A 12,646-nucleotide genomic window follows, 5' to 3' on the forward strand; every position below is an offset into this window, starting at 1 on the left:
ATGGAATCATTCTATCATAATAAGACTCAGCAGAAATAAGCATTGGATGTCAGATAACTGGGGAAAACTGCCATTTAAAAGCTGTGCTAACTCTGCATTATATAGACTACTGAAGCTCAAGCTAAGATTGACAGAAACAAGCCAATGTCAAAACATATTAGGCTGTAGTCACTTAAATGAAGACTTGCCACACCTAGTGCTGTCAGACATCCACGTCTCCTCTCCCAGACAGTTCCAGCTGACATCAGGCTTAGGAGTCACCAGATAGGGTGTGTTCCATTAATCACTGATCTCATCAAACTGTGAATAAACGATTTTACACAGCCAGCGGTTGAGTCATATGCATTACAATGTGAGGATGAGATGAGCACTTAACTAGTAAACATTAAGGCTGGGAATTGCCAGGGACCTCACGATACGATATTATCACTATGCTTTGGTGCCGATACGATATGCATTGCAATTCACGATTCTATATGGATTGTGATTCGATACTGTGATTTTATTGCGATTAGATGTTGCAAAATATATTGCTCACCATACGTCTGCTGCAGAGGGACAAGAAAGAGCTTAGATCAGCCATGGAAATAAAAATCGCTGAAAACAAATTGGCTCCCTATTTAAAAAGACGAGAACAAGCTATGAAGGCAGGTACAGCCAACTAGAGTTAAAATAATATTCTGATATTGCCAAAATGATATGATACGACGTCGTCAAAAATAATGTCCCGATATGTAACTGTATCAATTTCTTCACGCATCACTACTAAACAGTCTGCTGTTCATTCACAAAAACATCTGGGACAGCACTGCAGTTGAGCAATCTTCATTGGTAAAAGAAGACATGTTCTGAGGTAACGAAACACACACAAGACCACAAAATGAAAGAATTCAGAAACACACAGAACGAAGGAAGTTTTTAAGCATAGTTGGCAATGGAGTTTCCATTGAGAAACGCAGGATTGGGGAGATAACCACCACAGCCATACGGCTAGATGACAGCCGTTCCGTCTACACAGGGGATGTCCATGGTCGCCCATAGGGTTTTACACACAGTTCCTATTATTCAGTTGGGTGGAGTGCAGTTAGAAACAGTGCCACATAACACAACATGTGCTACTGCTGCCCCCCACACACTCATCTCTACCACTTCTGAAGAGAGGGTTTCTCTCACCAGAAGAAAAAACCACACACGGTCACACACTTCTCCAATGGCCAGCAGTTGCTTAACTGCACACAGGATATGCAAAAAAAAAAAAAAAAAGTGAATTCGCCTGTGACTCAGTCCTTCCTTTCCCCAAGAGAGACAGTCTAAACTGAAGGCACCGTGCCCTCGCACATTTTTTCACCCTTCCAGACTGGCCCATCTGGAGCTGCCAACAAAGGGCCTGTTGAGTGAGGACCAAACCACGAGAGACAGTGGGGGGTGAGAGAAATGACCCGTGGTCACTAATCCTAAGGGGGAGCAGAGTGTCAGGCCGGGGCAGAGAGGGGGACATTACATCACAAATGTATGGACAATTCCAACTGCAAGGTTCTGAGAGAGAGGCGAGCATTCTGCTCTTAAAGGGACAGTGGCTGGACTGAGGAGTGGAGGACAATCCATAAAGGAGGCGGTCTCTTTCTTTGCTCTCATACTTTTAACAACTTTCGGATTGAGTGGCTACAGATTAGGAGCCACCGTCTCAAATGACAGCTGAATGTCGACAGACAGGAATAGCCCGTCATATACTGCACTGTGCTATAGACCGCACACACCTGTTATGTACTGTTAATGTCTACTCAACGATGGTTGTTCTTCATCTTTACTGTACTGTTACGGCAAGGACGGTTCAGTGATAATCACAGACCTCATATCTAAATGAAAGGGCACAAGGCAGAGGCGGGACTTCTTAAATAATGACACGGCAGTGAACCCTCTCTGGCTAGACAACTAAAATGTTAAAATATGGCATTTTAGAAAATGGAAGCGCTTGGCTGTCCACGATAACATCATTTGAGGGTATGAGATTCATTAATATTGCACCAACGGCTGGGTCAGTCACAATCAAGGTAGGCCTGACACCCAGGGTTAGCACGATCCTACACTGCTGGACACCAACAGGAGGGGGACCTGCCCATGACGAGATTTACCCAGTTGATTCTGTTTAAAGTAACACCCTTCCCATCTCTGTTGATCTGGAACACAAATCACTTGAGATACAAGAGCCAACAATTACACGAYAACAATTCCTGCGGTGGCTGAAATGAAGCGGAACACGATATGAGCAGGTGAACTGCGTGCACTGCAGAGTGCAGACTGAAATATATTCTGTGTCACACAGTAGCACCCCGAACGTAATCAAGAAGAAAAAAAATCTGCCTCCATTCATCCAGACCACCTTGTCCTGTCTCAGCTCAGCTGGTACGGACTCATTCATTCCTGGAGAGGAACTAACTAAATATTCTCCCTTCACACCTGTAACTGCTGAGAAAATACACCCAGCCCTAGGGTAGAGCAGGGTGGGACGATCAGGCTGGTATGGATGTATAGCGACCATGAGCCAACCCGCTATGTCCTGCTGGCCAGGGAACAGTGATATAGAGTCAACTCGTCTTATGTAACGATTCTAGAAAAGGCCAGCCTTGGGCCTTGGCACAGACAGTGCATGCTGGGGTGTTCTGGCCTGGGTGTGAGCCGTGGGGAGAAGGGAAACAAGTGGACTGGGTCGAGAAACAGAGGATGGGCGACTCTCGTGACATCTGGAGGGCACAGACAGACACACCCACACAAACACACATTGACAGCTCCCGTTTCCCACGAATGCCTCTCGACATGTCTAACAGGACGTTGTGTTTGTAAGCCAAAGCAAATCTCAACCAGCCATCTAAGCAATCATTTGACCTGAAGCTCCTCCGATGCCAAACAGGCTCCCCTACAGTGGCTGAGCTTCAGGCCAAACCAGACATATAGACAGTATCTCTCCAGGAAACATGACTTTAATACCTTTTGCTTCTTTATTCACTTCTAATTGAGCTAATTCAATGTTTGGATTTCAGGGTAGCTGGTGACCTAGAGCAATCAAGGCCTTCGCTGTTTACATTGGTCTGACGCCAAATGACTGAATGACAAAGTCTGAGACTGGGGGTGGAAGGAGCTCTCACTCCTGCATCAAACTAAGCTGCTAACGTGAGAGGGAGAGAGAGAGAGAGAGAGAGCAGCGTTAATGGGGCTGAAAATGCATCTCACATTCCACACAAGTGCTGCTGCAGCCAAGCTCTCAGCCAGTCTCCACAGCTCTTCATTCCTCCCAAAAAGCCAGAACCCTTGAGCTGGAGACTCACGCAGGCTGTTCTGCGTGGTAGGTGACTGACAAAAGAAAATCAGTCTTTATCATCAACCCACATCAGTAGCCTTACACGTGACAGTTTACTGTGGTCTGTTTTGTTACTAGAAGTGCCGGCTGCTCTTGGCCCTGATGGCGGAGATAAGACAGGGTGAGTCGATGGAGACAGGTCATCAGAGCTTCACTGATGAGCAGGTAGGAAGAGACTGCATCATCTGCATCCATTACATAGAACAATACTGGACAATACATAGCGCCTAACGGAGCCCTTCGGCCAATAGCGTCCCAGCTGTGCTTTGTTTACTCTTCCAATAGAGGTAGATGGTCACTGGGGCCTGATGGCTACTGGAGGGTTAGGCTCGATCAATCACAATTACCATTGTTGTGCTCGACTGGTAAAGTCGCTTAGGAAACAGGGATGGGGGTGCACTATGGCAACTACCAACTGCCTTTCTTCCCCCCGTCTGGACTAGTGTTCATATGTTTAGATATTCCCTGACACACACACACATTCAAACCTAAACACACAAAAGACACACAAACATGCACCTGGCAATGACAAGTATATGCATGCAGCGGGTATCACACCTGTGTTAGTGTCTGCGCTGCTCATTATCTGTATTACACCCCTGGATCCCTTGAGACGACAGCGTGGTGACATGGTGAGGAACACAAGGACCCCTTACGGCTGTTACCTGTAGCCCTCAGCACAATAACCTACGTCACTGATACCATGTGGAGCTGACAATATAGGGGCTCAGCCAGAACTGCAGCTTGTATAGCAACCTGAAGTCCTGTTGCTGAGGTAGGGCTTTTACCAGCTGCCACTCCATAGCGGAAGTCTTTTGCCTTGGCTTGGGATTGAGGTTTCAGGTGATCTACCACATTATGACAGGTAATGGATGTGAGGGCACATAGATGAGCATCCTCTGTAATGTAAAGAGTCCTGCTGCAGGATAGAGGACAGGCAGGTATTGAAGTAATCCTGAGCTTCGAGGAGTTTAAGACCCGACACGTACACCTCCACGACAAGACTCGGTCGCCGTAATCGTCCATCTTCTGCACGATGAGGCTTAACCTTGCGAGCTCACTTGGCACGTCGCTTAAACCCTCTACTTCATTCGATCTTCATTTCCCCACGCAAGAAACCCAATTCATTTGGAACGAACACGTTAACATCTCCTCAAAGGCTTCGATCTGTAGCCATTTAGGGGTGTCAACCATGAACATGAATAAGCCATGGACTGTTCAGCTGGACACCAGTCCCGCTAACCAACATTAAGCTTGTGTAGTAGAGGATCAAATACTGGGACAGATTGCTACAGATATACTTGGGGAAATCTTTCATTGTAGTCCTGTTTCAACGGTCTGACCAATGAACAAAATGAAATGAATAGAAACCCTGGTCCTGGGGCATCTGGCGCGCAAGGCCTTTCGCAGCAGTGATTTTAGGAAACAATAGGGGCGTTTCAGACGGATATTAAGCCTACCCGTCGAGTGAAAAGCACTTTTCAATCTTAAATTGAAGATCGGAATCTTACAAGAGAGACCTGATTTGAAAGGGCTTTTCAGACCAGAAGTCGGCTTAATCTGGGTCCGTACATCTGCCCCTATGAGTGAGCCAATGACAAACTATGGTGTGGTGTCCTGTGTCCTTTTCGTGATGGGAGGGAGCCAACGGGACAGGAAGTGGTGGTCGTGCCAGTCATTTGCCTGTCAGTATGGTAGCCAGGCCGGTGGTGAAGTCCCCGCCAGGACACTGTTGACACCAGCCTGAGCTCCCCTGCTTTTAATAGCTCTACTCCACACACTGCTGCCCAAACTACATGCACATCACTCTTCTCCCATTGCCTCAAAGGACAAATATAATTCCAGCCACAGGGGGAAAAAACTGCAACACACAAGCCATTATGCTTTTCCATGGTAGCCAAGAAGCTCAAGTAAGTCAGTACATTAGTCCAATCGTGTAGCAGTTGAAATGGCCTTGAATAGATCATCAACAATAGTAGAGCAGAAAAACAGGGTTGTTTTCCATTGTGTCAGAGTCAGGATGTACAGCAGAGAGAGAGGGAGCTTCTGTGGTTCCCCTAACAGTGCCTCTACCTACAGACAGTAAAAGGCCTTCTCCTGCCGTGTGGAATGTGACAATAAGCACAGATATTACCAACGCCTGATAAGTCACAGCCAAACACCCTTATATGGAGAAGAATGTGCAGAGGGAAGACATGAAACATTTGTGCTTCTCTGAGAGTTGCTAGCACTTCAGAATTAACGACGGGCAGTCGCAGCACACTGCCTTCCAAGGGGCTTCTGGGGAGGAGAACAACGATGCATCAAGATGTCTAGCTTGACATGGACCTAAAACACAAACTGTTGAAGTCCATAGCTCCTTTCCCTTTAACTAAATAGGTTCAGTCTAACAGATTATACAAACATGAGCACACTGTGTATTAGGAAATAACTTGTGTAAAATGCTTGTTTTAATTATTTTATTGTTCCATAGTGTGTCAACACTGATTAAGTGAAACTTAACTTGAGCGATGAGTTGCAGATGCCTCGAGACCATATGTGCCACCCAGCGAGAGGGTAACATTACAACAGCACTTCAGAGCCTCTTCGAACTACACGACTTGGACCGACAAAACTAGGTCCAGGAGAGATACTTGTGTCGTGTAAAAAGACATATCTAGACTCAAATCTCTCTTTAAGAGATGRCTCCCACACTACTCCGGATAAATATCCACACATGTGAATCGTTGCATTAAATCACGTGTGCAACACGATGTGCAATATGGTTTAGATGAGAAGCTCCTGTATAATTTGAATTGCTATTCTTGTGTTTGCCTATATACTAAYAAACACTACATGGCCAAAAGAATGTGGACACCTGCTCGTCAAACATCTCATTCCAAAATCATGGGCAGTAATATGGAGTTTACAATTTACAGTTGGCACTATGCATAGGGGCAGGCAGCGTTCTCCTGGCATCCGCCAAACACAGACTCATCCGTCGGACTGCCAGATGGTGAAAAGTGATTAATCACTCAAGAGACCGTGTTTCCACTACTCCAGAGTCCAATGGCTGCGAGCTTTACACCACTCCAGTCATCGCTTGGCATTGCGCATCTTAGGCTTGTGTGCGGCTGCTCGGCCATGGAAACCCATTTCATGAAGCTCCCGACGAACAGTTCTTGTGCTGACGTTGCTTCCAGAGGCATTTGGAAGTCAGTAGTGAGTGTTGCAACCGAGGACAGACGATTTTTTACATGCTTCAGCACTCCTGTGAGCTTTGTGCGGCTTACCACTTCGCGGCTGAGCCGTTGTTGCTCCTAGGTGTTTCCACTTCACAATAACAGCACTTACAGTTGACTGAGGCTGGTCTAAGCAGGGCCACAATTTGACTAACTGACTTATTGGAAAGGTGGCATCCTATGACGGTGCCACGTTGAAAGTCACMGAGCTCTTCAGTAAAGCCATTCTACCGCCAATGTTTGTCTATGCAGATTGCATGGCTGTGTGCTCGATTTTATACACCGGTCAGCAACGGGTGTGGCTGAAATAGTAATTTGAAGAGGTGTCCACATACCTTTGTATATAGTGTATTTACGGTATGCTAATAACTGCACACACATGAAGCAGGAATGTGGCTTTGCTCACACCACAGTCAAGGCTAGTATAAACAGAAAAGTATAACATCTGATGTTGAAGAGAGATAGATCTCACTAGACATATTTTACTAATGTAAATCCACCGTTACTCCTTTGTCACTGGTAAACAACTGACAGCAAATGGTAGGGGCAGATGCGAGGGGAACACATCCCATTCTTGAAAGGTCAGATCTAGAGCGCGAAAATAACACAATCATATGGTTTGGTATGTTTCCATAAAGAAAATCACGGAACTCTGTTCATATCGATTCTGACTGCAGACCCTATTTGGGCAGTACAAATAGAATGCAATGTTCCTCGTGGTCACACATTTCTCTGCTGTAAAATAAAAGATGATCCGCATGCCTGGGTCTTTGTGGTTGTGTCTCTAACCCTACGGTGGTGTTAAAGCCCTCTGAAAGAGTTGGCCCCTCATGACAATAACAACAATTATGTGAATGAGCATGTGCTGTGTAAAGAACATCAGGAAGGAGAGTTGAGTAGAGTTGTCTGCTGAAACATAAACCCCTTCAAATATACAATCACGAAACATTCTTGGATAATAGTGAACTGCACTCCATTTCTGGACAACGTTCCTTGGACAGACATTAATGCAAGCTTCACAACTTCTATAAATAAGCACTGAGGTCCCTTCTGTAGTTGAACTTAAATGCATCTTTGTGTGAGTGAGGGTGCAAACTCAATGAGCAAATGTTCAGTGCCAGCTAGGTGAGTTCTCTACCGTGGCGTATAGTACCAATGCTGCTTTTCAACTAACACCAGTGTTACGGCGTCCGCGTGCTTCCCAGCCGAAACTATTTGGAAAAACAGTTTGTGCATACATTATGACAACATTTTGTGACGTTTTTGTTCGTTTTGGACTTCGACAAGGGGTTTTTGAGTTGTTCGGGCACAAACAATTGTTCTTGCAATTGTGGTTCCATAGATAGGGCTGACAATGTGGACTTGTGAAGAGCAGAAACAACATCTGCATAATCAAAACGTACCAGTGGCTTGGATTTGGCCCCAAGAGAGAGCAGATCTGCAGGAGCCATGAACCACTGAGACACGGGTGCCAGCCCAAGTAGAGGGAAACAGAAAAGTCTGAGCCTTTTGGGGAAAACATGGAGGTAAAATCCTGTATGGAATGCACCACAAGGAATCATAACTCCATAGGAGACTTCAGACAGACAAACACCAGTAATAAGCAGAGCCTCCCAGTAAAACATTAGGCTGTGGTCTAATGAAAAGCCTCCTCTAGGCAGCAGCATGTAGCACTGAGGGTGTGTGACAGTCAAACGGACACCAGGTTGCAGGTTGCCATGACAGAGAGCCCACTGCGCCAAAAGGCATGCATGGCCCTTCCTCCAGTCCCTGCTTTCTGCTCCCTGGGTGTGTTTGCTCTCGCCATCCGTGCACTACAGGGTTCCAGGGGCCCTTTTGTTGCCTCTGTGGCCCCGGAGCACCTCGACAGGGCGACAGCCACCATCCCAGTTCCCCAACATCAAAGACAGAGGGTAAAGGCCTCCGCAGGCTTCCCAGCCGAAACAGTTCGGGAGAGTTTGTGCATATATTATGATGACATTTTGGACATCGGTAAGGTTTTTTCCCGGCTGTTCGGGCACACACAAAAAGCCAAGCCGACGTCGGTAGCTGAAGTCTTCGCCCCTTTGTCTGTGATTGGTCGGGATTCTTCATTAAAGTCTTTGTTGTCATTCATTGAGAAATACTGCACCAGACATCTTTAGTTAGATGTAAACTTGCATGACTAAGACCTCCTCTGCAAAATCATCCAAACGAATGACAGATTGCTTGAGTTCTTAATTCTGACCATTTTGAGGCGACGTCATCTCAAAATGGACAAAATTGCCGCTTTTTTCTTGTTTTTCAAGCGAAAGTCTTTTAAAAGAGAGTATTACGAGCACACTTGTTCGATTCTCCTAGCCGTGTTCGGCTAGTCACCAGCCAAACTGAAGCATGCTGACGCCTTAAATCAACCCAAACAACTCCCCGAGGAAGGGAGCAGGCAGGCCCACTGAAGTTTACGGTCATGCTGGGCGCATTTCTGGCCACATATTACAGCGAAACAAAAACGGAAACAATAAACACCCTCTCAGACTGATGTCAGCTATATGTTGAACATCCCCAGGCCTTTCATAGTCACAGGTTAATGCATTTTCACAGATCTATTGAGGCTTTGTTATGCATAGCAGAATGCCCAGTGCTTGACTTGGATTTAAATTGGTGCCGGTACTTCTTTTTATTGAGGTGCAGGAACACCACATTACTTCTGAGCTAATATCCTTTAAGAGGTGCAGGAACTCAAGCCTTAGAAAAATTGAGTTACCAGCACTAACAGTGGTTATTTGAGCTGTTCTTGTCATAATATGGACTTGGTCTTTTACCAAATAGGGCTATTTTCCTGTATAACACCCCTACCTTGTCACAACACAGCCGATTGGCTCAAAACGCATTAAGAAGGAAAGAAATACCCCAAATTAACAATTATCAAGCAACACCTGTTAATTGAAATGCAGTCCAGGTGACTAACTCATGAAGCTGGTTTAAAGTATGCCAGGAGAGTGCAAAGTTGTCAAAGACAAAGGGTGGCTACTTTGAAGAATCTCAAATATAATTTCATTTGTTTAACACGTTGTTTGGTTACTACATGATTCCATGTGTTATTTCATAGTTTTGTCTTCACAATTATTCTACAACGAAGAACATAGCAAAAATAAAGAAAAACCATGGAATGAGTAGGTGTGTCCAAACTTTTGACTGGTACTGCAGATCCAGCGAGCTCCTGCCCAAGGCAATCACTGAGAATGCCATTGCATGGAGCCTAATTATTTAAATGCAGTGAGTGTGTTTTTTTTATATAGTTAGAACTGACTATGGGCTCCTCGGGTGGCATTTTATCATTATGATGGCCTACAGCAAAGTATCCACTTAACAAAATCCTGCTGCTGCTATAACTTTTGAGTCACTCAGATAGCATAAGAACACAGCATAAGCCATGGCAAAATGAGTAGAATTGCAGGAAATTACAGCGCCTTCAGAAAGTATTCAGACCCTGTGACTTTTTCCACATGTTACGTTACAGCCTTATTCTAAAATGGATTAAATAAAAACATTTCCTCAGCAATCTACACACAATACCCCATAATGACAAAGCGAAAACAGATTTTTTGAATTAAATATCTTATTTACATCAGTATTCAGACCCTTTGCTATGAGACTCGAAATTGAGCTCCGGAGCATCTTGTTTCCATTGATCATCCTTGAGATGTTTCTACAACTTGATTGGAGGCCACCTGTGGTAAATTCAATTGATTGGACATGATTTGGAAAGAAGGCCACCATGTCAGAGCAAAAACCAAGCCATGAGGTCGAAGGAATTATTCGTAGAGCTCCGAGACAGGATTGTGTAGAGGCACAGATCTTGGGAAGGGTAGCAAATCATTTTTGCAGCATTGAAGGTCCCCAAGAACACAGTAACCTCCATTCTTAGATGGAAGTTTGGAACCATCAAGACTCTTCCTAGAGCTGGCCCACCCGGCCAAACTGAGTAATCGGGGGAGAAGGGCCAGCAGGGAGGTGACCAAGAACCCGATGGTCACTGACAGAGCTCTAGTTCCTCTGTGGAGATGGGAGAACCTTCCAGAAGGACAACCATCTCTGCAGCACTCCACCAATCAGGCTTTTATGGTTGAGTGGCCAGGCGGAAGCCACTCCTCAGTAAAAGGCACATGACAGGCCGCTTGGAGTTTGCCAAATGGCAACTAAAGATTCTCTGCTCTGTTGAAACCAAGAATTTGCTCCATGACTTTGGCCTGAATGCGAAGTGTCACGTCTGGAGGAAACCTGGCACCATCCTTACAGTGAAGCATGGTGGTGGCAGCATCATGCTGTGGGGATATTTTTCAGCTGCAGGGACTGGGAGACTAGTCAGGATCGAGGGAAAGATGAACGGAGCAAAGTACAGAGAGATCCTTGATGAAGACCTGCTCCAGGACAACGACCCTAAGCACACAGCCAAGACACCGCAGTAGTGACTTCAGGACAAGTCTCAATGTACTTGAGTGGCCCAGTCAGAGTCCGGAATTGAACTTGATCGAACATCTCTGGAGAGACCTGAAAATTGCTGTGTAGCAACGCTCCCCATCCAACATGACAAAGCTTGAGAGGATCTGCAGAGAAGAATGGGAGAAACTCCCCAAATACAGGTGTGCCAAGCTTGTAGCGTTATACCCAAGAAGACGAGGCTGTAATCGCTGCCAAAGGTGCTTCAACAAAGTACTGAGTAAAGGGTCTGAATAATTATGCAAATGTAATATTTACTTTATTTTTTATAAATTAGCATACATTTCTAAACCTGTTTTTGTTTTGTCATTATGGGGTATTATGTGTAGATTGATGAAGGGGAAAAAACTCATACATTTCAGAATAAGGCTGTAACCTAACAAAATGTCAATGGGTCTGAATACTTTCCAAAGGCACTGTAGCTGCAGATTTTCTCTCAGGCCCATTTTAAAATGCGTAGAATTGCAGGAAATTAGCTTTAAAACTGCAATTTTTCTACCAGCCCCATAACAAAATGTATAGAATTGCAGGAAACTAGCTTTAAAACTGTAAAAGGTTGCGATGAACAGAGATACCAACACCACATTTGCAGGAAATTAGCTTTAAAAACATAAATGTCTCTGCGGCCAGGATGATGGCCTCTAAAATGTTTGGTCAGAGACTGTGCCATTATTTCAATGCAGTTAGTGTGTTTCGCTACAGCCGCAATAACATCTGCTAAATATGTGTATGTTACCAATAAAATGTGATTAACTATGTCCCCCGCTAACTTTGCCACCACTGCTATAAAAAACTATTAAAAAACACATTGAAGTTTGTCATAGGAAAAAATTAAATAATTATCCATCTAGGAATAATTTGGTATAGACCCATAAGTGACTCAAATTATGCATTCTAAACCACATAAGGCAAATGATGAATGGGAAGAAAGCAAATATCTCAGACAAATCACCAGTGATTCAACGTTTAGTTCAATGAGAGCGACCAAAGGGGTCAAGAGGAAAGTACACTGAGGAAGGACACTTGCACACACATCTACGCAATCTTGTGAGAGAGATTACCACCACAGAACGTTTAAAATAGTCACTTTCAGGTTCACTTGGTGAGCAACTAGTCTACAGCTGGTAGCTAATGCACAAGTAAGTATAAAGCTTTATTGTTTGGGTACTGCTGCAACAGCTATAATGGGCAAAATTACAATGACAGTACTTTGGTTTCCAAAAAAGTTTACAGAAATATTTTCAAAAATTCATTTAATAATGCAACTGAAAGAAACGCAATTCAACGCAATACTAGCCTATCGTGTGTTTACTGTGGACGATGTGGAGACGCGCACGCTTTCCTAAATGAAAGAAGTCGCTTCTTTTACAATAGTAAAATAAGTTCGTTGATCAACTTACCGGTTTACAATATTGTCAGTGAAGACTGTTCTTAACTTTCGTTGAATAGTGTTCCGTATTTTTCGTAAACTCATAAACAATGGCTGCACTTAGTTGTCTATGTAATGTGGCTGTTAACGCCAGCGCTGTCTCCGGGTCTCACCCACCGTGGTCCCATGCTTTCCAAYGCAGTGTTCTCTACGTTACGAGTC

The 12,646-nt window shown here is 44.6% G+C and overlaps 1 protein-coding gene across 2 annotated transcripts in view; it reads right to left on the reverse strand.

Annotated features, from left to right (window-relative positions):
• Window positions 1-12,646, reverse strand: part of LOC111963160 (rho guanine nucleotide exchange factor TIAM2) — a 110,280-nt gene extending 97,634 nt beyond the window's left edge. For both annotated transcript variants that reach the window (XM_023986406.2, XM_023986407.2), the window contains exon 1: window positions 12,456-12,646. The gene's annotated coding sequence lies outside the window, so the exon portion shown is untranslated. The remainder of the gene's footprint in view (window positions 1-12,455) is intronic.

Source organism: Salvelinus sp. IW2-2015, linkage group LG4q.2 (assembly GCF_002910315.2).
Source record: "Salvelinus sp. IW2-2015 linkage group LG4q.2, ASM291031v2, whole genome shotgun sequence".
In the NCBI taxonomy this organism is placed as follows: Eukaryota; Metazoa; Chordata; class Actinopteri; order Salmoniformes; family Salmonidae; genus Salvelinus; species Salvelinus sp. IW2-2015.